Here is a 20452-nt window from a genome sequence, read left to right as displayed (position 1 = left end):
ATGAAAAATATTTGTTCGAAATGAAAGTTCCGCTTACGAATAAGTTTCATATTGATTGTATACGTGGATGATATGCTGTTGGTGTGATCGATTTCTTCGAAATACGGAAATTATTAAAGATTTTTGTGTAACACCCTCCCGGTTCGTGTAATGACTGGACTTAGAAATTTTTCCAAGTGTATGATATAAAAAAATTATTTCACATCTATAACGATGCCATTGGTATATATAATTTTTATATGGATGTCGTATATCGTCAATATGAATATGATATAGTCGATAGGGTCATCTGAATGATGATATTATAATATTATGTTTGGTACGTATCGTGTCGGCGGAGCGTCTGGGACTTAGTCGTTTTTCGATCGACTTCACATATGATATGAAAAATATTTGTTCGAAATGAAAGTTCCGCTTACGAATAAGTTTCATATTGATTGTATACGTGGATGATATGCTGTTGGTGTGATCGATTTCTTCGAAATACGGAAATTATTAAAGATTTTTGTGTAACACCCTCCCGGTTCGTGTAATGACTGGACTTAGAAATTTTTCAAAGTGTATGATATAAAATTATTATTTCACATCTATAACGATGCCATTGGTATTTATAATTTTTATATGGAAGTCGTATATCGTCAATATAAATATGATATAGTCGATAGGGTCGTCTGAATGATGATATTATAATATTATGTTTGGTTCGTATCGTGTCGCCGGAGCGTCTGGGACTTAGTCGTTTTTCGATCGACTTCACATATGATATGAAAAATATTTGTTCGAAATGAAAGTTCCGCTTACGAATAAGTTTCATATTGATTGTATACGTGGATGATATGCTGTTGGTGTGATCGATTTCTTCGAAATACGGAAATTATTAAAGATTTTTGTGTAACACCCTCCCGGTTCGTGTAATGACTGGACTTAGAAATTTTTCAAAGTGTATGATATAAAATTATTATTTCACATCTATAACGATGCCATTGGTATTTATAATTTTTATATGGAAGTCGTATATCGTCAATATAAATATGATATAGTCGATAGGGTCGTCTGAATGATGATATTATAATATTATGTTTGGTTCGTATCGTGTCGCCGGAGCGTCTGGGACTTAGTCGTTTTTCGATCGACTTCACATATGATATGAAAAATATTTGTTCGAAATGAAAGTTCCGCTTACGAATAAGTTTCATATTGATTGTATACGTGGATGATATGCTGTTGGTGTGATCGATTTCTTCGAAATACGGAAATTATTAAAGATTTTTGTGTAACACCCTCCCGGTTCGTGTAATGACTGGACTTAGAAATTTTTCAAAGTGTATGATATAAAAAAATTATTTCACATCTATAACGATGCCATTGGTATATATAATTTTTATATGGATGTCGTATATCGTCAATATGAATATGATATAGTCGATAGGGTCGTCTGAATGATGATATTATAATATTATGTTTGGTTCGTATCGTGTCGCCGGAGCGTCTGGGACTTAGTCGTTTTTCGATCGACTTCACATATGATATGAAAAATATTTGTTCGAAATGAAAGTTCCGCTTACGAATAAGTTTCATATTGATTGTATACATGGATGATATGCTGTTGGTGTGATCGATTTCTTCGAAATACGGAAATTATTAAAGATTTTTGTGTAACACCCTCCCGGTTCGTGTAATGACTGGACTTAGAAATTTTTCCAAGTGTATGATATAAAAAAATTATTTCACATCTATAACGATGCCATTGGTATATATAATTTTTATATGGATGTCGTATATCGTCAATATGAATATGATATAGTCGATAGGGTCATCTGAATGATGATATTATAATATTATGTTTGGTACGTATCGTGTCGGCGGAGCGTCTGGGACTTAGTCGTTTTTCGATCGACTTCACATATGATATGAAAAATATTTGTTCGAAATGAAAGTTCCGCTTACGAATAAGTTTCATATTGATTGTATACGTGGATGATATGCTGTTGGTGTGATCGATTTCTTCGAAATACGGAAATTATTAAAGATTTTTGTGTAACACCCTCCCGGTTCGTGTAATGACTGGACTTAGAAATTTTTCAAAGTGTATGATATAAAATTATTATTTCACATCTATAACGATGCCATTGGTATTTATAATTTTTATATGGAAGTCGTATATCGTCAATATAAATATGATATAGTCGATAGGGTCGTCTGAATGATGATATTATAATATTATGTTTGGTTCGTATCGTGTCGCCGGAGCGTCTGGGACTTAGTCGTTTTTCGATCGACTTCACATATGATATGAAAAATATTTGTTCGAAATGAAAGTTCCGCTTACGAATAAGTTTCATATTGATTGTATACGTGGATGATATGCTGTTGGTGTGATCGATTTCTTCGAAATACGGAAATTATTAAAGATTTTTGTGTAACACCCTCCCGGTTCGTGTAATGACTGGACTTAGAAATTTTTCCAAGTGTATGATATGAAATTATTATTTCACATCTATAACGATGCCATTGGTATTTATAATTTTAATATGGATGTCGTATATCGTCAATATAAATATGATATAGTCGATAGGGTCGTCTGAATGATGATATTATAATATTATGTTTGGTTCGTATCGTGTCGCCGGAGCGTCTGGGACTTAGTCGTTTTTCGATCGACTTCACATATGATATGAAAAATATTTGTTCGAAATGAAAGTTCCGCTTACGAATAAGTTTCATATTGATTGTATACGTGGATGATATGCTGTTGGTGTGATCGATTTCTTCGAAATACGGAAATTATTAAAGATTTTTGTGTAACACCCTCCCGGTTCGTGTAATGACTGGACTTAGAAATTTTTCAAAGTGTATGATATGAAATTATTATTTCACATCTATAACGATGCCATTGGTATTTATAATTTTAATATGGATGTCGTATATCGTCAATATAAATATGATATAGTCGATAGGGTCGTCTGAATGATGATATTATAATATTATGTTTGGTTCGTATCGTGTCGCCGGAGCGTCTGGGACTTAGTCGTTTTTCGATCGACTTCACATATGATATGAAAAATATTTGTTCGAAATGAAAGTTCCGCTTACGAATAAGTTTCATATTGATTGTATACGTGGATGATATGCTGTTGGTGTGATCGATTTCTTCGAAATACGGAAATTATTAAAGATTTTTGTGTAACACCCTCCCGGTTCGTGTAATGACTGGACTTAGAAATTTTTCCAAGTGTATGATATAAAAATATTATTTCACATCTATAACGATGCCATTGGTATTTATAATTTTTATATGGATGTCGTATATCGTCAATATAAATATGATATAGTCGATAGGGTCGTCTGAATGATGATATTATAATATTATGTTTGGTTCGTATCGTGTCGCCGGAGCGTCTGGGACTTAGTCGTTTTTCGATCGACTTCACATATGATATGAAAAATATTTGTTCGAAATGAAAGTTCCGCTTACGAATAAGTTTCATATTGATTGTATACGTGGATGATATGCTGTTGGTGTGATCGATTTCTTCGAAATACGGAAATTATTAAAGATTTTTGTGTAACACCCTCCCGGTTCGTGTAATAAAAGGACTTTGAAATTTTTTCGAGTCATACTTTACTTTTGTTATGTGTAAATTGTTTAAGTCGTTCCCGATTCATGTTTTAAAGTTTTAAACTTGGCGAATTAAGCGAAAAAGACATATTCGTGTATTATAGTTTCAAGCGTCTCGACGGAACTCCTAGTTTAATTCAACACAAAATCTATCAGCCGTGCAGAACCATCTTAGTGAAGCCATGAAAAAGTTAAAGTTACCACCACTTTAAGAAAATAAAATTCACTTTTTAAGTGAATATGTGGACTGTTCAAAGCCAATAGCAGAAGCTATTCAAAGCCTGCAAGGGGCAAAAGATACTTATTAGGGCTGTTTGCTTTTGGAATTATACAGAATCCAACATATTATGAAAAGCCTGAGAATGGAAAATCTGAAATACTGCAGCCCTCTGCTAGATGTATCATGTAATAGAAGAAAAAGTAGATAGACGGTTTAAACAGTTTTCACAGTTGGAACCAGCAGCAAACGATGCTATATTAGCCTCAGTGTTGCATCCAATGTTTAAACTGAAATGGGTATCAAAAGCACGAAAGGAATATGTAAAAGACCTTGTCCTGTCCGAAACTAAAAAGATAAATCGATCTGAAAAACAAAAATCAGAGCCTTTAAACAAATAATGAGATCTAAGATTTTCGCGAGTATTCATTTAAATGAAACTAGTGTTATTCGGATTTACTACGCGGATTTTATTATTTAAAAACTACATAACTGGCTTTAAACAAGATTGACGGTGATATAAAAAAATAAAAACAAAAGATGAATCTTATTATATGTTTCGAGAGGACTCTAATTTCTCTTTTGCTAGTAGTGAAAACATAAGCAGTGCCAGTGCTTTAGAGACACTCCAGTACCTGAACAATAAAGATGCAAATTTTAAGAGCATAAATGCTTATCCTACAATTTAAAAAATATTCTTAAAATATAACACCTGTTTGCCCAGCTCTGCCCCTGTGGAGACTCTTTTCCTTTGGGAGCATGGTCATGAGGCCTCATAGAAGGAAAATGAGCTACAATATGTTTGAAGAATCACTAATACTAAAATCTCGAGCAAAAAATAAAGTTTAAAACTTCCTATATTATAGAAAAATTATTTTTTGAATTAATAACCTTGGCAGTTTAATTAAATGTTGTTTTCTACAAAAGTATTATATCTTGAAAAAGTATTTGAAAGGTAGGTATTTTGTATCTAGTATTTCAGATGCCTTCTTAGAAAATTATTTGTGTCTGGTATCTGAAATGCTTTTTTTTCAAGTATCTTGCATCTTGTATTCAGATACTTTGTATAGGGTATCTATACATCACTGCTGATCTATTGTTTTTAATATATAGCGCAAGTCTGCCACAGTCTACTCTAAGTTTTTCAACGTCTATTTCTAGTTTTATTTGCCACAATGGCTTTTTATGCGCAGTACGCCTGTTACCTACGTTGTTTCCTATTTTCTAGCGAAACTCTTCGACTGCAACTGACGCTGTACGATATGTAAGTATGTGTGTCTGTAATTTATGAATGATCCGAGAGAAATCGATTCAGTATGTTTTAGTTAAATAAATAAGTAAGATATGCGAGTTTAATACTGTATTTTAATTTTGGTAACCTAGATCGCGCAGTTGGGTGGGTGGGCATCCCGAAAAAACATTTTAAGGAACATATTAATTTTATCTTATATTTCTCTTTTTTCTTTTCTTGCAGATGTTTCTGTTATAGTGTTCCTCTTCATCAAAATTTCAATATCATTTTACTGTTAATGTGATAGTTTTTGTTTGAGTGGCGATGTTTGACTGGGGGTGTTTAAAAGTGTACAAGTGTCTTGTAGTTGTGATTCAGTGACTTGTTGCGTAGCGTGTTGGATTCGATTAAATATTGTGCTAAAAGCGCCTAATATGTTGGCTGTATTTTCTAATTCTAGTTGTACATCTTCCTTCAATCGGTTCAGTTCAGCTTCTGATAGTAGTTGATTGCGTATAATTATTCTTCTTTGATCGGGAACCCTTTGTTCAGTAACATTAATTATAGGGTCTAGATCTCATTATGTAGGGTATTGTTGTGAGAAACGATTTTGCAACTATTTCCTGTATGTGGTCATACCTGTCTCTAATTTGGTTATGTGAAAGTATGTTCTCATAATAAACAAGTTTACTCTTTTGTCCACCTTATGCGCACTCTTGGTTTGCCAGCTTTTGTGGACGTAGGCAATAAGGTATATGCCCCTCCGCAACATTCAAGGCCGGCATGTGTGAAAGTGTAGATCGGCTAGTGGTTTCAGTTAAAAAAGGTATGAGTTGTGATGAAATGAGTTCAGTTGAAAAAGGCATGAGTGTGCTTGGGCTATGTGGTTCTATTTGTGTGTCTGATGTATTGCTAATTTCAGCTGTAGTATCTTTGTGGGTGCGAGCCCGTGTTCAACTCGTTCTGATGGTTCTTATGCTGTGGCACCCAGTGTCAGCTCCGGGTGTCAGCGGTGCTATATTTTTTCTTTTCGAACGAGTCGCCATATTGAATGGGTTCCCAGAGCCATGCTAGCCGCGCCAGTAACCGTGAATCGGATCGTCGATTTTGACGAATGATTAGATTTAGGGGCTTATTGTTATTATTATTGTTATTATTATTATTATTAATGGATGATCTTTTTTCCTCAGCTTTGTGCTGATGATTATTAAACTATGATTATTATATTATATGTACAATGACAAGTAATTCTTTTTGTAATGGTTCTGTCTCATTCTCCGTCTCTCTGTGGGCTACTAGCACCATACTGCAATAACTTTATGACTTTTTCATTTAATTTTGAAGGCTTAACGATCGAATTAATGTCTGGGTATTGAATTTTAAGTTTTTTTTTAAATCTTTCAATCACATATTAAAATCAGATATTGTACAATACTTTAAACTTTTAATAAAAGAGAAAAATAAAAGAAATCGCGTATGGCACATAATTGGCATTGTCAAATATGTCTGAAAATTAAAAAGATATGTCAGGTAGACTTATCCAAAAACAAAAAATTTAAAATTACGCCTGTTTAAATGTTTTCAAAATCCAGCCCCTACCGCCAACCAGACAAACCGAAAAACCAAGATATCACAAGGATATCACAAAATCAGCTAAACTAAAATCTTACTTTTCAAACGTTGCTAGTTCCCGTGCTATTAATGAAGTCATCGGCGAATCCTCATACATTCATATTTTTTGTTTTAGAACCAGTGTATATATTTTATAAGTATAATAAATATAAATTGTCATATCTAGTTTAATTCACATAATTGGGATAAATGTTTAGGGTAATTGTTGCTTTATTGTAAGTAAAACTAAAAATGCTACATACAAATAGCGCAATCTAGTTCATGCTGTGTAAAAAAAATAAAGCTAGTTTCAAACTACTATCCTTGCCTTTTATTACAAATCAGTCAATACATCTCTATACATTAACTAAATAAATACATGTACATGATTTAAAAGATACAATTCTCCTACAGACCTATGTAAGTGCCTTCTCATACCTTTTTCATGAAATGATTTTTCACTCACCGTTCGATTTCTACTTTTAGTGTCGTGCGAGTATATCATAGTGAGTTTGTTAGAGGCTCTGTAGAATATAGAGAAATGAAGTTGAACAATAGATTTAATTAGTTTAAAGTATAAAGGGTAACGTACTCGTACAGATGAAGAACAAATAAATATAACACACTTAGTAATCCAATAGAATATTATCAATAGATTAAAACCAACCTAAGAATTAAAGACCACGCCCCTCAGTGAGCATGTAAAAAATATATAAAATCAATAAATGCCTAAAGATGTTCGTAAGCCTTTGACAGAACCTCATTTTGTGCGTATTTCGAAATCCGCCGCCTAGCATGGTAATAGCATAAACAAACTTTCGTCTGCAATGGGGAAGAGTGGTGTGTGAACCTGTCCATGGAGCGTAACCAAGAACTCCTACCCACGGCCTGCTCTTGGCGCCGCTGCTCATACAGACGTGAGGGGGAAAGCACCTAAAATAAGCAGCCCCTAACAGCCTCGTAGGTGCATATTCTTTGAAATAACGACGAGGCCACTAGCACTTTTCCATTACGATCTACGCCGCCGCTAAGAGCTAGTCTCGATGGTGGTGATGCAGAGTATATTCAGGCTTGTACCTGGTTCCCCTGCGGGGCGGTACGACGCTCTCTTCACCTGTTGAGAGCGTGATCCGGTTGTTGGCTATGGGGTAAGATTCCCGCAGCAGTCCCGATGGGTGGATTCTACGGAATCCGAAAAGCCTAGCGATTTTGTTCGGTTGGGACCTTGCGAAATCGTGAGCGAACCTTGTGGTGGGGTTTGCGGCTCTTCCACATAGAAAAAAGGAACTTGCAATGGAACTAAATATAAATATTTTGGGCCACCCCGACCTTCCACGGGAGTCGGGGAGCATGGTCATTTCCTCCTCAGGAGCAGAACCCGGAGTCCCCGGCAGGAGCGCTGGGGGTCTACTGGATGGTTATATCCCTCGTGTGGTGGATCCTTTAGATCAAAAGCGGGATTGGGCATCCATAAACGGAAGGCCCATCCCGTTGAGGCAAATATCGATGCCGCTCCTAATATGGTGAAGCGCAGGTGGAGTGAAGAAGAGCTTCTCCTGTTGGCACGTACCGAGGCGCAGCTGACAAAAGAGGAAGGAAAGTTTACGAACGTAAACCTTCTCGCCAAACTGCCGCAGCTCCATAGGACGCTGGAGGCGATTAAGGGTCAGCGACGGAGTGTAAGATACAAGAGGTTGGTGCAAACCATCCTCGTGGAAAGCACACTACAGGAGCTCGTCCCTTACGAGAGAAGGGGTTCGAGAACCAACCCGAATCTGGACGCGCAGCCACCGGTTGTGACACTGGGAAGCCCTGAAGTCGCTACTCCGGTTGATGTACCATCCCGGATCCATACTCGAATCAGCTCAGACGCGGCACGAGTGCTTTCGGAACTCTTGCAGAGGGCCAAAGCTCGAGTGTGCTGCGACGGGCCGAGGAGAAGGATTCCGAGGCGGCATCGAAAATCGAATAACGGACTTGACGATATTGCACCTGTTTCAAAGCAATTACTCCGTCGAAGAGAATACGCTAGGATACAGTAACTGTTCAGAAAATGTCCCAAACGGGCAGCAGATGAGGTGATAGGAGGCGAGTGCCGGGTAGTGTCCCACGATCTCGAGGAGTTGGAAACCTTTTGGCGCCCTATTCTCGAGGCACCGTCGGACGCCCCGGGGCCTACACCGGAAGCTCTACGCGCTCTCGAGCGATCAGAGCAGTACGGGGGCCCTCGTAACTTCACCGGACTGTGGGTGCCTTTCACCTCTGAGGAGGTGAATTTGCATAAGCCCAAAGGACAAACGGCGCCAGGCCCGGACGGTATCCGTTCGGAAGACTGGTGTGCAGTTCCTGCGTCCGTCAAGGCGGAACTCTTCAACGAATGGTTGATACATGGCGTACCTGAGGCACTGCAACAATGCAGGACGGTCTTTGTACCGAAAAAGGATGCCCCAGCAAACCCAGCGGAGTACAGACCGATTACAATCGCGTCTGTGCCCCTGAGGCACATGCACGGCATCCTCGCACATAGACTACTTGCTTGTTGTCCACCTGACATCCGCCAGCGCGGCTTCATTAACTCCGACGGAACGTTGGAAAATACGACCGTGCTGGATGCGGTGTTAGGAGATAGCAGGAAAAAGTTGCGCGAATGCCATGTGGCGGTTCTCGATTTCTTCCAAGCATTCGACACAGTGTCTCACGAGGCGCTGGTGAAGATTCTTGGAGCTAGAGGGCTGCCTGAGGCATTCTGTGAATATATAGCATCTCTTTACCAGAAAGCAACGACCACAATCGTTGTAAAAGGTAAGAGCGGCTTACCTGTAAAAGTGGCAAAAGGTGTCCGCCAAGGGGACCCGTTGTCGCCTATACTGTTCAACCTGGTCATGGATGTTGTTCTAGCGTCCCTTCCAAAGGGAGTCGGCTACAGGCTGGAAAACGAGGTGATCTCAGCTCTAGCCTATGCCGATAACCTAGTCCTGCTTGCAGGATCAAAGGTGGGGATGCAGGAATCTATTGACGCGGTTTTCAGGGTCGGCGAAATGATGGGTCTCCGGATCAATCTGGGTAAGAGCTCCGTTCTCTCGATGGTGCCCGACGGGCATCGCAAGAAACACCATTACCTTACCGAGAAGACCTTCAAGGTCGGTAGGTACAAGCTCCGGCAGGTGTCTTGTGTCGAACGTTGGCGCTACCTGGGAGTGGATTTCGAGACGTCCGGATCGGCGAACATTGAGCATCAGGTGGGACGTGTCCTCGACAACATCTCGAAGGCGCCCCTCAAGCCTCAGCAGAGGCTCGAAATTGTGAGGACCCACCTCATCCCTAAATTCCTACACGGTCTCGTGCTAGGAACGATATCGGATGATAGACTCAGAATGCTCGATGTGCAAATCCGGGGTGCAGTGAGGCGATGGCTTAGGCTGCCGGGTGACATCCCTAAAGCTTATTTCCACGCTGAAACCAAGGTCGGAGGCCCGGGGATTCCGTCCCTTCGGACAGTTGTTCCGGACCTCGTGATACGAAGGTTCGGTGCTCTGGTCTCGTCGGGATGGCCTGCTGCCAGGGCCGCCGCTAGATCCGAAAGGATACGGAAAAAGTTGAGCTGGGCAAATAAGTCGTTGGGAAAGTTCACCAATAGACATCACCAAAGCGAAACCGATAAGGTTAGAGCTGCGACGCAGTATTGGCGGGAGGCACTGCACGCGTCGACGGATGGCTTCGAACTTCGCGAGTCATTCCGGAATCCCTCTTCCACCAAGTGGTTGAGGGAGCGAAGCGGGCAGTTAAGCGGACGCGACTTCGTGCAGTTCGTGCACTGCCACATAAACGCCCTCCCTTCCCGAGTCCGGGTAACGAGAGGACGTCGGAGTGGTCGTGAGTCGGAATTGAACTGCCCGGCTGGAAGCGTGGTTAGGGAGACGACGGCTCACACAATCCAGCAGTGCTTTAGAACGCACGGCGGACGCATTGAACGCCATAACTGTGTCGTCAGGGCCGTCGCAGAGTCGATGGCCCGAAAAGGGTGGACCGTCTACACGGAGCCGGAGTTCAGAACCTCCGCTGGTCGTCGCAAACCCGACATCATTGCCTGTAGAGATGGCGTCGGGGTCATAGTTGACGCACAAATAGTCTCCGGACAGCGACCGCTCGATGATGCTCACCGGGCTAAACGTAGCAAATACGGAAGCCACGAGGAGCTAGTCGAGTTGGTTGCAGGTAGACTAGGACTATCAAGCCCATTGTGTGTTCGCTCGACCTCATGTACCCTCTCCTGGCGAGGTGTATGGAGCGGTGCTTCCGCAAGGGAGATGGAATCGCTCCTGGGTTTGGCAAATCCGGTGTTCGAACTGATTCCATGCCTTGTACTAAGGGGAAGCCACATGAATTGGACAAGGTTCAACCAAATGACCGCCGTCTCTTCGGCGACTCCGTGTTGAGCCTCTGGGGTCCTGTGGACTAGGGTTGCTGCAGGACCCTCGTGGTGCGAAACCTTAGCTAACGTACTGAGTGATCTTAGGGCGTAAGCAAAGCATCCCTATAATAACATCTTGCGTACCACATCTGACACCAACCTGCATAATGTCAGGCCACCTCGTCATAACGCCAAAGGAGATAGGGATTTGAAGGTGTCTCCTGTTATGATGGCGCCAATCACTTTTCGGTTGGTCGATGGCTGGTCGGCGAAAGTAGCCAAATGCCTGGTCACCTAATTAGTGTAGCGCATGAATAGATTCGAGATTCCCGCTGTCCCTATCTATATCCTTGCGCTGCGGTCGTCGGAGTGAACGGATGTCTGCGTTGAGTGAATTAAAAACTTTTGGAATAAAAACTCTATGAACAAACTTCAGTCTCACTTAGTAATCCTAGCTCTTCTAAAGACCGTTTCAAGAGACCGCTAGCGGAAATAGATGTGTCTCACCCTTTTCCGAGACTTCCAAAGTGTCATTTACAGAACATTGATTAAAGAAGATTTTGAAAATGATTATGCCGATATAGTTGCCGAACTTCACGGAATGCAATACGTACTACAGTCATATGTCGACGAAGGGATAAGGACTAAATCTGGAGGATCATTCGAATTTATAACAGGATTTCACACTTGCCACCACACTAACTAACATTTCCAAAAATTTGTTTACAATATTATTTCGTTATTTAAACGCATCAGAATTATAGGTGAGAAGAGCCTTATGGTGGTCAAGTTTGTAGTAACTTGACAACATAAAGGCGCTTATTACCTCTATCATGGGGATCGGGAAAGTACTAGCCTCTCACAGAAGATCAGCGTGAAGCAGTCTTTAATAGCTGCGATTCATCCGATGAGTGACAGAGACGGTTGCCCTTTCATTTGTCCCTTCCTTTGCTCCTCTCTCTCCCCATCAAGTTCGGCGACGCATCCGCAACATCCCTTATGTTGCAGATGTCCATGGGCGACGGTGACTACCTTCCATCAAGTAGACCGTCTGCTCAACCATCTTTGATTTTAAAAAAAAGAATAAGTATTCAATGTTCTACGAATCAGTCTAACAAGTCTGTCCGATCACATAATAAAGATTAAAACTATTTCTGTCCAACAATCCGTTAAGAAGTACAGTTACCAAGGAAAAACGCTTGATTCAACAATAATATCATCGGGAATTAATTTCCACAAATACCAAGAGCAAACATTCTGATATGTTGGGGTTGATTTGATGTCAAATCGATCTTCATCATCTAACAAAACGTTAGCAGAGTAAATTGTTATTATAATTTAGTGTAGACTAAAGGCGCAGGTAAAGCTAACAACGTTTACAGGGTCATGGATGAAAGGCCTGTCTGATTTTGCCACATGAGGTATGTTACTCTTCTGGACTGGACGCTGGCTGCTGCGGCCTCCGTCAGCTCATGGGCTGATCCTGATAGTCCCCGGGGGCAGGAGGGTCGACTAATGCTTCCTGCAATACTGAGGTCCCTGGAAGCGAGAAATAGCATTCCATAAAAAATGCACTATCGTCCTCCTTCCTACCTCACCAGCAAAACTTTAAAACACTGACGACGTTGTGTGCTAAATTGCAGGACGGAGTTACATAGCCAGATTTGATATGCGCGAGCTTAATGATGTATATTAAAACAAAACTAAATCAATTATAAAAATCACTAAAATAGCTGACCCCAGAACAGTCCAAATAATCCAAACAACAACTGATCACTAGCAACAAGCGCTTATACTTTATAAAGATAAAGAGAGGCAACACAAATAATAATTAGATATTATCTTTCAATTATGTGTTACTTAAATTATTGCGTGACGTGTTCCCGGCACTAGAGCGGATTCTCGTACAACATGAGTATGCAGGATGTGTCGTTCACATTTAATGTAAGCTCTTTCCATACGATGTTATCATTGCATATGTTTTTGTTAATTTGGTCGTCTTTCTGTTCTTGATTATCTAAAATTGCCTGAATAAAATTATATTTATGGGTGACTGTTTTGGTCGTAGTGGCTTCCACATAAAAGAAATATACCGTCGCGGACATTTATTTAGAACTATTAAGGACAAACAATTCATTTCTGTCTAACTCCAACGGTTTAGTTTAGTGTACGATAGTTAACAGTATAGTGCGTGAGGCGTAAGCTGAGCTTTGTATTTGTGTGAGTGCACACAGATAGTGTACGGTGATGTCAAATTTGTGTTTATACTATACTGCTTTAACTCCGCTGCGCACCTTCCGCACTCCACCCTTAGTACTGGTAGCAGAGTGACGTTATATTTTTTTTTACATTTTGAACTCATAAATTAGTCTATTTTTCTTCACACAATATTAACACCTGGCCTTTAACAAGCTTTGCTTATTTTATTTTAAATCTAGAATAGCTCTCCCACTTGTGTTATGTATCTTATTAAAAAAAAAATATTCTAAAGGCGCATTTTCATTGGTCGATAAGTCGGTAGTTAGCCCGATTGCGGGGAGTACCCGCATGCGAGCTAACAACCAATGAAATCCACTGGTCGATAACTCGGTCGATTAAACGTGTGCGGGTGATATCCGCATTCCGGAATTCGCATGCGTTATAGAAATCACCCGCACCCCGTATGCGGGCTCTGAGGACCAGTGAAAACGATAAACTCTTTGCGGGCCCTATGGCATGCGTTACAGAAATCTCCCGCACCCCGAATGCGGGCCTTATCGACTAATGAAAATGCGCCCTAAATGTTTTTTGTCCAACTCTACTTTCACTCACACAAAGCAAAGCTCAGCTGAAACCTCGCGGACTATAACAAGATAGTTATTTTTCGGAAATTATTTGATATAAATATCATAATAGTCTGACGCACTACACAAAACCTTTATGGATTGTAGGCTGATGTTATTCTCGTGTGCGGCCTGACATACTGTAGTATACTGTAGTGTGATTCAAACATGTTTAATAGTTTTTTTCGTGAAAGAGGATCAAACATACATCCATACATCGTTACTCGAAAAAATTGCATTTATTATACTAGTAGGATAATGTATCCTTCAGTCCGTGTAGTTCCCGGGAACACTTCATAACAGTTGTATTGTGTGTAGTAACGCGACACACGCGATAGATGGCGCTGACTGTTGATTGACATGACATCAATATAAATGTTTTATGTCACACATTAAATTATCAAATAATCACTCATTTAATTTAATCTTTTCTTTCATAATTCTAAGACCTTTCACAATCAGAAGACAAAATTAACAATTACTTATTAACCAATATCAATATGTGTTGCTGTAAACTATACACACACGACATGAGCAACTCGTATCTCTGAAATATATTTTATAACCTGCTGGTGATCTTTGAGTTCAATATAAAATTTCTTATATGACATATCAATTCTCTGAATCAACGGACCGGAGACAATGAAGTATCCTTAGTGCTGATGTTCACACTTACCTTATTCTTTCTATATGTAAGTACACTTGTGATAGTAACAGACCAACATAAATTAATTTTACCAACCTGTGACAACTCCTCAGTGTCTTGAAAATCTCATCTCATCATCTCAGTGAATTTGAAAATCTCTGAGGCAGCTCTTCAACGCCATCTGTAATAAAGAAAAATACATATAACACATGGAGGATGCAAAATATTGATTGTAACATTTATCATAATATATTAATCTCATCAAAATCAGTCCATCCGGTACAACGGTTAAGCAGAACAGAGAAACACAGAAAACATGACAAACTTACTTAACTATATTGTGCGTTAACACATCCACATAAATAAAAAGCATTTGTTTTGATTATACAAACAGACTCCCATTTCTTTATATTGTTTTGTGAAGAAGAATTTTACATGAGAGCAATTTAATTCAATAATTTATCAAATTCTGAGATAGATTGAGATGATATGATAGACAAAGTAGCTCACCTTTTTTAAAAATATTAATCCTTGGTAACCATTTTCTTCATGTTATAATACAAGAATGTTTTCTCAAGCTCAAAGCAACAGCTGTATGGAAGCGAGGTACATTTAGCAGAGGATGGAGCCAGAGGAAATGGTACAAGCAAGCAAGCGGTCAAGCAACATAAAATTTTTGCTTGCTTCTCTGAAGTAATTTGTGTTTCTGAGTATCACTGAGCTGCTTCTATTAACCAGCTCAGTGTGTTCAGGCTGTTTCAATTCTTTAGTACACTTAAACAGATCCTTTAAATCAATAACGCCACGTCACTCTTTTTCACTTTCTTATCCAGAAGCAGGAAATGCAATGGATCTGAAATAATAAATTGTCAATGTAAATATCCAAGAAAAAGGATTGTTAAAAGTTATTTGATACAAAATACTTTTATAATTCTCACCTTCTTGTTGTACACGTGTAGGTACCTACATCGCAAAAAAATTAATCCGTCATTAAACCCGTGCAAAATGAAATCGGCGATAGTTAATATTTAGTAATTAAGAAAAGAAGCAATAATCTAGTTAAACAATAATCCACGGCCCGTAATAAATACAGAAGCAAAAGCACAGATATTCAAGCAGAGTTAACTAGAAGTTTCTAATATGAATCAGCTAGGTCTCAACGGCTCCTTTCGTTGAATCAGAATGAAAAGTAACGATCTCATGACTGAGCAATATTTAAAGTTGAAATAGATTATGGTAAACTTGTTTTTTCTACTGCAACGGATTCCGAGAAATTGCTCCCGATGGCTACCAAGTGAATATTAATTACCATTATTCCAAATTACCTCAATATCCTAATAGTTATAAATATAAAATTAAAAGCCTGTGAACAACTAAATAAAAAATTCTATACGTCTTCACAAAATTGGACGATGTCTTATAGTTCTGGTAGCATGTTTTTATTAAAGAATTATAGTTTATTTTTATATCAATACCTGTATTTAAATAACCGCTCCTTATATTGTTTATTTTATTTTTAGTCTCGATCTTGACTTTAATCTAAATCGAAGAAATTTATTAATTTTTTTTTTCGACATTCTGTAAATTTATTTTAAATTGATTAAATTATGAAATTTAAACTTAAATCAATTATTGGCTGGGTATAGACTTTAAAATGTGACGAGTGTGAATAGCAGAGGACACAAATACACAAATACAATAACGGATTTGTATACATGGTTGCATATGTTTGTTCTCTAAAGCTGTTTTTTGTTTTAGTAAATGATATTCCTGAAGTACCTCTTCCGGCTCCAGTCTCTATGCAAATGATTTAAAAAAAAAATCACAATTTCCTGTATGTGAACCAATTACTTATTTACCCACAGAAGTATATGAATGCGTACGACGTTTTTATTTATGTATATTGTTATATCAAATAAGATTATATACTTCCTAGTTTCTCCACACATTCTAAAACAATTTCATTTTTCTTCTTCTTCTTAAAGCTTTTCTGGTAATAAATTATTGTTAAAGATAAGACATTCTTTGTGTCTGCTGTTTGATATTAAAAATCAAAATCCCTCAATACTGCACGCGGATAAATAAATATTACAATTTTCGAAACAATTACTTATATTTAAAAAATTATGTTTTAAAATTATTTTTTCTCAATTTCATAAATTAATATTCTCTATGACATTTCCAAGGTCAAGACGTAATCTCGATTACAACATTAGCTCGTCGACATTGTCGTTGTTAAACGTGACGAGTTGCAAATCGGAAAAAATCTTTACTAATATTCTTAATAACGTAGTTATTTGTGTTTGCTTAGCTTTTCCAATAACAGTAATTTATAATACACGCTAAATTTTATTTCACCGTAGTGATAAAAGTACTTTACGAATAATTTAGATCTGTAAATATAAATGGACACATTTTAAATCTTCTAAAGAGCTGGTGAGTACGTACGTGACTGAGTATTACATTAGGGGATCATTATATATAATGTAATCTTTAAATTAACTTTAAATTAACTACTATCAAATGGTAGATTAATTATTACGTTATTTAATAATCGTGAACATGTTATTGCTTTCAAAAGAAAACTATTTGTTGCGATGCCCTTCAGTAATGACGACTTTACATCAATTTAACATAAAGAAGTTAAATTCTGAGCTGTAATTTAGTAATTTTTGGTTGATATTATTTTCTTATCGCCCGTCTTCAATGTTAAATCAGTCGGGCGGCGTTCGTTTCTTAGCTGTATAATATATTATGGTGGGTAGTTTGATATTAATCAAATCATTATATCTGGTCTGGATTTCTGTAATTTATTATAGTTAATAATATTGTCATCATTTATTTGCGTCTTTCTTTACGTAACTATCATTTAATATTTTTTTTAGGTTATATTGTATTAAGGACATATGAAGTTATACTCGCAGGAAGTAAAATATACTTTAAACCCTCATAAGAGACAAAACAAGCTTTGAAACAGACACGTAGTTAAAATTAAAAACATCATTAGACATTTATTACTCATTTTATTTCATTCCATGTGATGAATATACCTGTTCTTATAACAGAAATATATTTTATATACTTATAAAGTAATTTTTTTTTGACTGAGAATCTAAAGAAATACATTTTGTACTCAACTAGACGTTTTTTATTTTTTTACATTTTCCTCATTTTAAGCTTTTTTTTTAAATTATTTCAAACAAATGCTTTTTTATTTCAACAGGTGATGGTCACGAATTTTGAAAAAAAATATTTTCAACGCCATCTATGGAGTTCTGAGGTAAGGTTTTCTTATTGTAATCTTGTATTTGATTTTTTTATTGAATGTTTCTTGACTTCTACAAACTTTTGTTTTTCTACTTATGATACACATGTGCAAAATGAAATTAGGTAGTTAGTAGTAAACAAATTAGTTGTTGTTTATTTAAAATTCTTTATTCAAAATATATTTACCGTGGCACATCTCATATCAGTTGTATATTGTTTAAAGTAACACATAACAGCGGATAGATGTCGCTAGCTGTTGGCTAGAACACACATCTAAGTTAAGCTTGCAACGAATAGTCTATTCGGCTGTATAACGAATATTCGTCGAGCCCCCTAAATAGCCGAAGAATAGTCAAAAGTATTCGCCCAGATTTCAGCGCCATAATTTGTACCGGCCTGTTTGTTTCGCGCTCTTTTGCTTTAATGTGCTTACGCCAGACCCTTAGCGAGTCTTTTTTCTAAAGCTGGGATGGTTTATTCCTCGTTGTGTACCGATGATTATAAAAGTAATGTAGAGATGAATATATACGTAATGAAACGGTTTATTTTTTTATTTAAAAAAATATCTCCCTTCAACCAGATATATGACTTAAGTATCCAGTATTTGGCTGAATATAACAAAAGCAGCCGAATAGGCCGAATACCGAATAGTAACCGAATATTCGTTGCCAGTCTATATTATTATAAACTCATTTGTTTCTTCAGTGAAATCAATTCTGACGTCCAGGAGGTTGAAGAGCCTCAAGAGCTGGTCGTCCCATCATCGAGCAGACTACTTGTTTCTTGGGCGTCAATAAATTTTATGAAAATTTCAAATGATATAGGATACAAGCTTTGAATTATTTGCTTTGTACACAACAGGAGCATAGTACCAGTGGAAAGATTGAAGAACAGGTAAAAATAGTTTATTTGAGAGCTAATCCAAACGTTAAGTATCTGTTGATTAAAATGTAACTAATATTATCCACCTCACGAAACATTTAACAAAATGCGTATCTTAAAGTGCTTCTTTTGTATTTCAGAAAGAATGCGGCCACTCATCGTTGCCATGATTTTGTATTGCTAGTGTATCTAACAATAAGATTCGTTGCCCACGGAGACGTGGTGTTTATTATTAAGTATTAAAAAAGATATTCTAAAAGTAATATTAAAGAATGTTCAGTGTGTCACTATTTTTCCTGCGTTTCGTAATCTGTACATGTAAAATTTGAGAGAATGTTAAATTTACTACTCAACTTTAAAAGGTCAATATGGTCGCTTAAGTTGTTATGTTTATTGCAAAATAATTAAAGTTTTTTCATTTCTTTATATATTATTGTAAATTTGATTTCAGCGAAAGGAATGAATTTTATTATGTTTCATTAACTTTATATTAAGGCGTGTCTGTTGTAAAGTTGTCCCTGATTCCCCTACGCGGTGTTGCGACCTCACTGCACTTGTTGAGCCAGGTGTTGACTACGGGGCGAGATCAGCCGCAGCAGTCTCGATGGGTGAATTCTACGGAAAACGCTAAGCCTAGCAATATTCTTCGGTTGGGACCTAGCGAAATCGTGGACGGCTCCCAGCTCTAGCCTACGTCTGAAAAGCTAGTCCAGCCTGCAGGAACAAAGGTCGTGATGCGAAGATAAAAGTTCGGTCCTTTCGATGGTGCTTCACGGGTGTTACAAGAAACACTCCTGCCTTATAAAAATACTTTTAAGACCGTTAGGTATGAGATGCGGCCGGCGTCTTGTGTGTAGACTTGGAAATAATGCCGGAAGACTGGCTCAGGATGCTCAATGTGACAAGGTGACAGTGCGAAAATTGCTTAGGATAGTAGGTGATATGAAAGTATACTTATTTATTTATTTATTTATTTTTCCTCGAATTTTTCTCCTTTAAAGCTCTTTTTAATGGTATTAAATTTTTAAAACCGTCAGTATAAACATACTATAATGATACATAGTATATAAAGATACTGTTCTTATTTCACATCTATCTTTCTTATCTGTTTTCTGTGTACTTTTGCAAACCTACAATCATATTTATTACTAATATAACATTCGCTTCTTACTCATCTCACTTTTTCACTTAAATATTTTATACATTACAGCCGTTTTACATATTTATTTCTACTATTAAAAATTTACATATGTTATGTAAGCTATAATCAATAAATAGCGCGGCGTGTGTGGGAAATCGCTCCTGGGTCAGAGCAAACCCTTGTTCGAGTTGTTACCTAGTCTGGTTTTGAAGGGAAGCCACATGAACCGGACGAGATTCAACCAGATGACCGGCGTCTCCCGGGTTGAGTCTCTGGAGTCCTGTGGACTACAGTTGCTGCAAAAAATGAAGTTCACTTATTGTCATTAATGTTACATGAATTTATAATTTTGTGTTTAATATTAAGCGAATTTTTAGAAATGTTGTAAATAGTAATAAAATGAACCATGATTATCTTTTTTGTGTTTATTACTTTTAATTTCATTGTATTATACAAATGTAATTTACTTAAAAAACTATTATTTTATTTACCTAAAATCTCATTGGGAGTATCAGATTATCAAAATTTTAAATCAATAATACATCGTTTTAAAAAAAAAATTAATTTTACTTCACGTCCTACAAAAATAAACTTTCCCAAGTTGG

General features: G+C 37.6%; 2 long non-coding RNA genes across 2 annotated transcripts; one reads left to right on the top strand and one right to left on the bottom strand.

Moving 5' to 3' along the window:
* Positions 1 to 12970: 12970 nt before the first annotated feature.
* Positions 12971 to 15759, bottom strand: LOC133320565 (uncharacterized). The gene is made up of 4 exons (XR_009753819.1): positions 15496 to 15759; positions 15068 to 15410; positions 14654 to 14738; positions 12971 to 13116 (listed from the first exon to the last, which is right to left on the bottom strand). It is a non-coding gene; the product is annotated as an uncharacterized LOC133320565 (long non-coding RNA).
* A 1007-nt stretch (positions 15760 to 16766) lies between these two features.
* On the top strand, positions 16767 to 20144 carry LOC133320561 (uncharacterized). Its single transcript, XR_009753816.1, has 4 exons — positions 16767 to 16993; positions 17781 to 17837; positions 18530 to 18718; positions 18847 to 20144. It is a non-coding gene; the product is annotated as an uncharacterized LOC133320561 (long non-coding RNA).
* Positions 20145 to 20452: the final 308 nt, after the last annotated feature.

This window comes from Danaus plexippus, assembly GCF_018135715.1.
Source record: "Danaus plexippus chromosome 29 unlocalized genomic scaffold, MEX_DaPlex mxdp_37, whole genome shotgun sequence".
In the NCBI taxonomy this organism is placed as follows: Eukaryota; Metazoa; Arthropoda; class Insecta; order Lepidoptera; family Nymphalidae; genus Danaus; species Danaus plexippus.
Note: the sequence above shows the minus strand (reverse complement) of the source record. Positions and strands in the feature narration are given on the sequence as shown.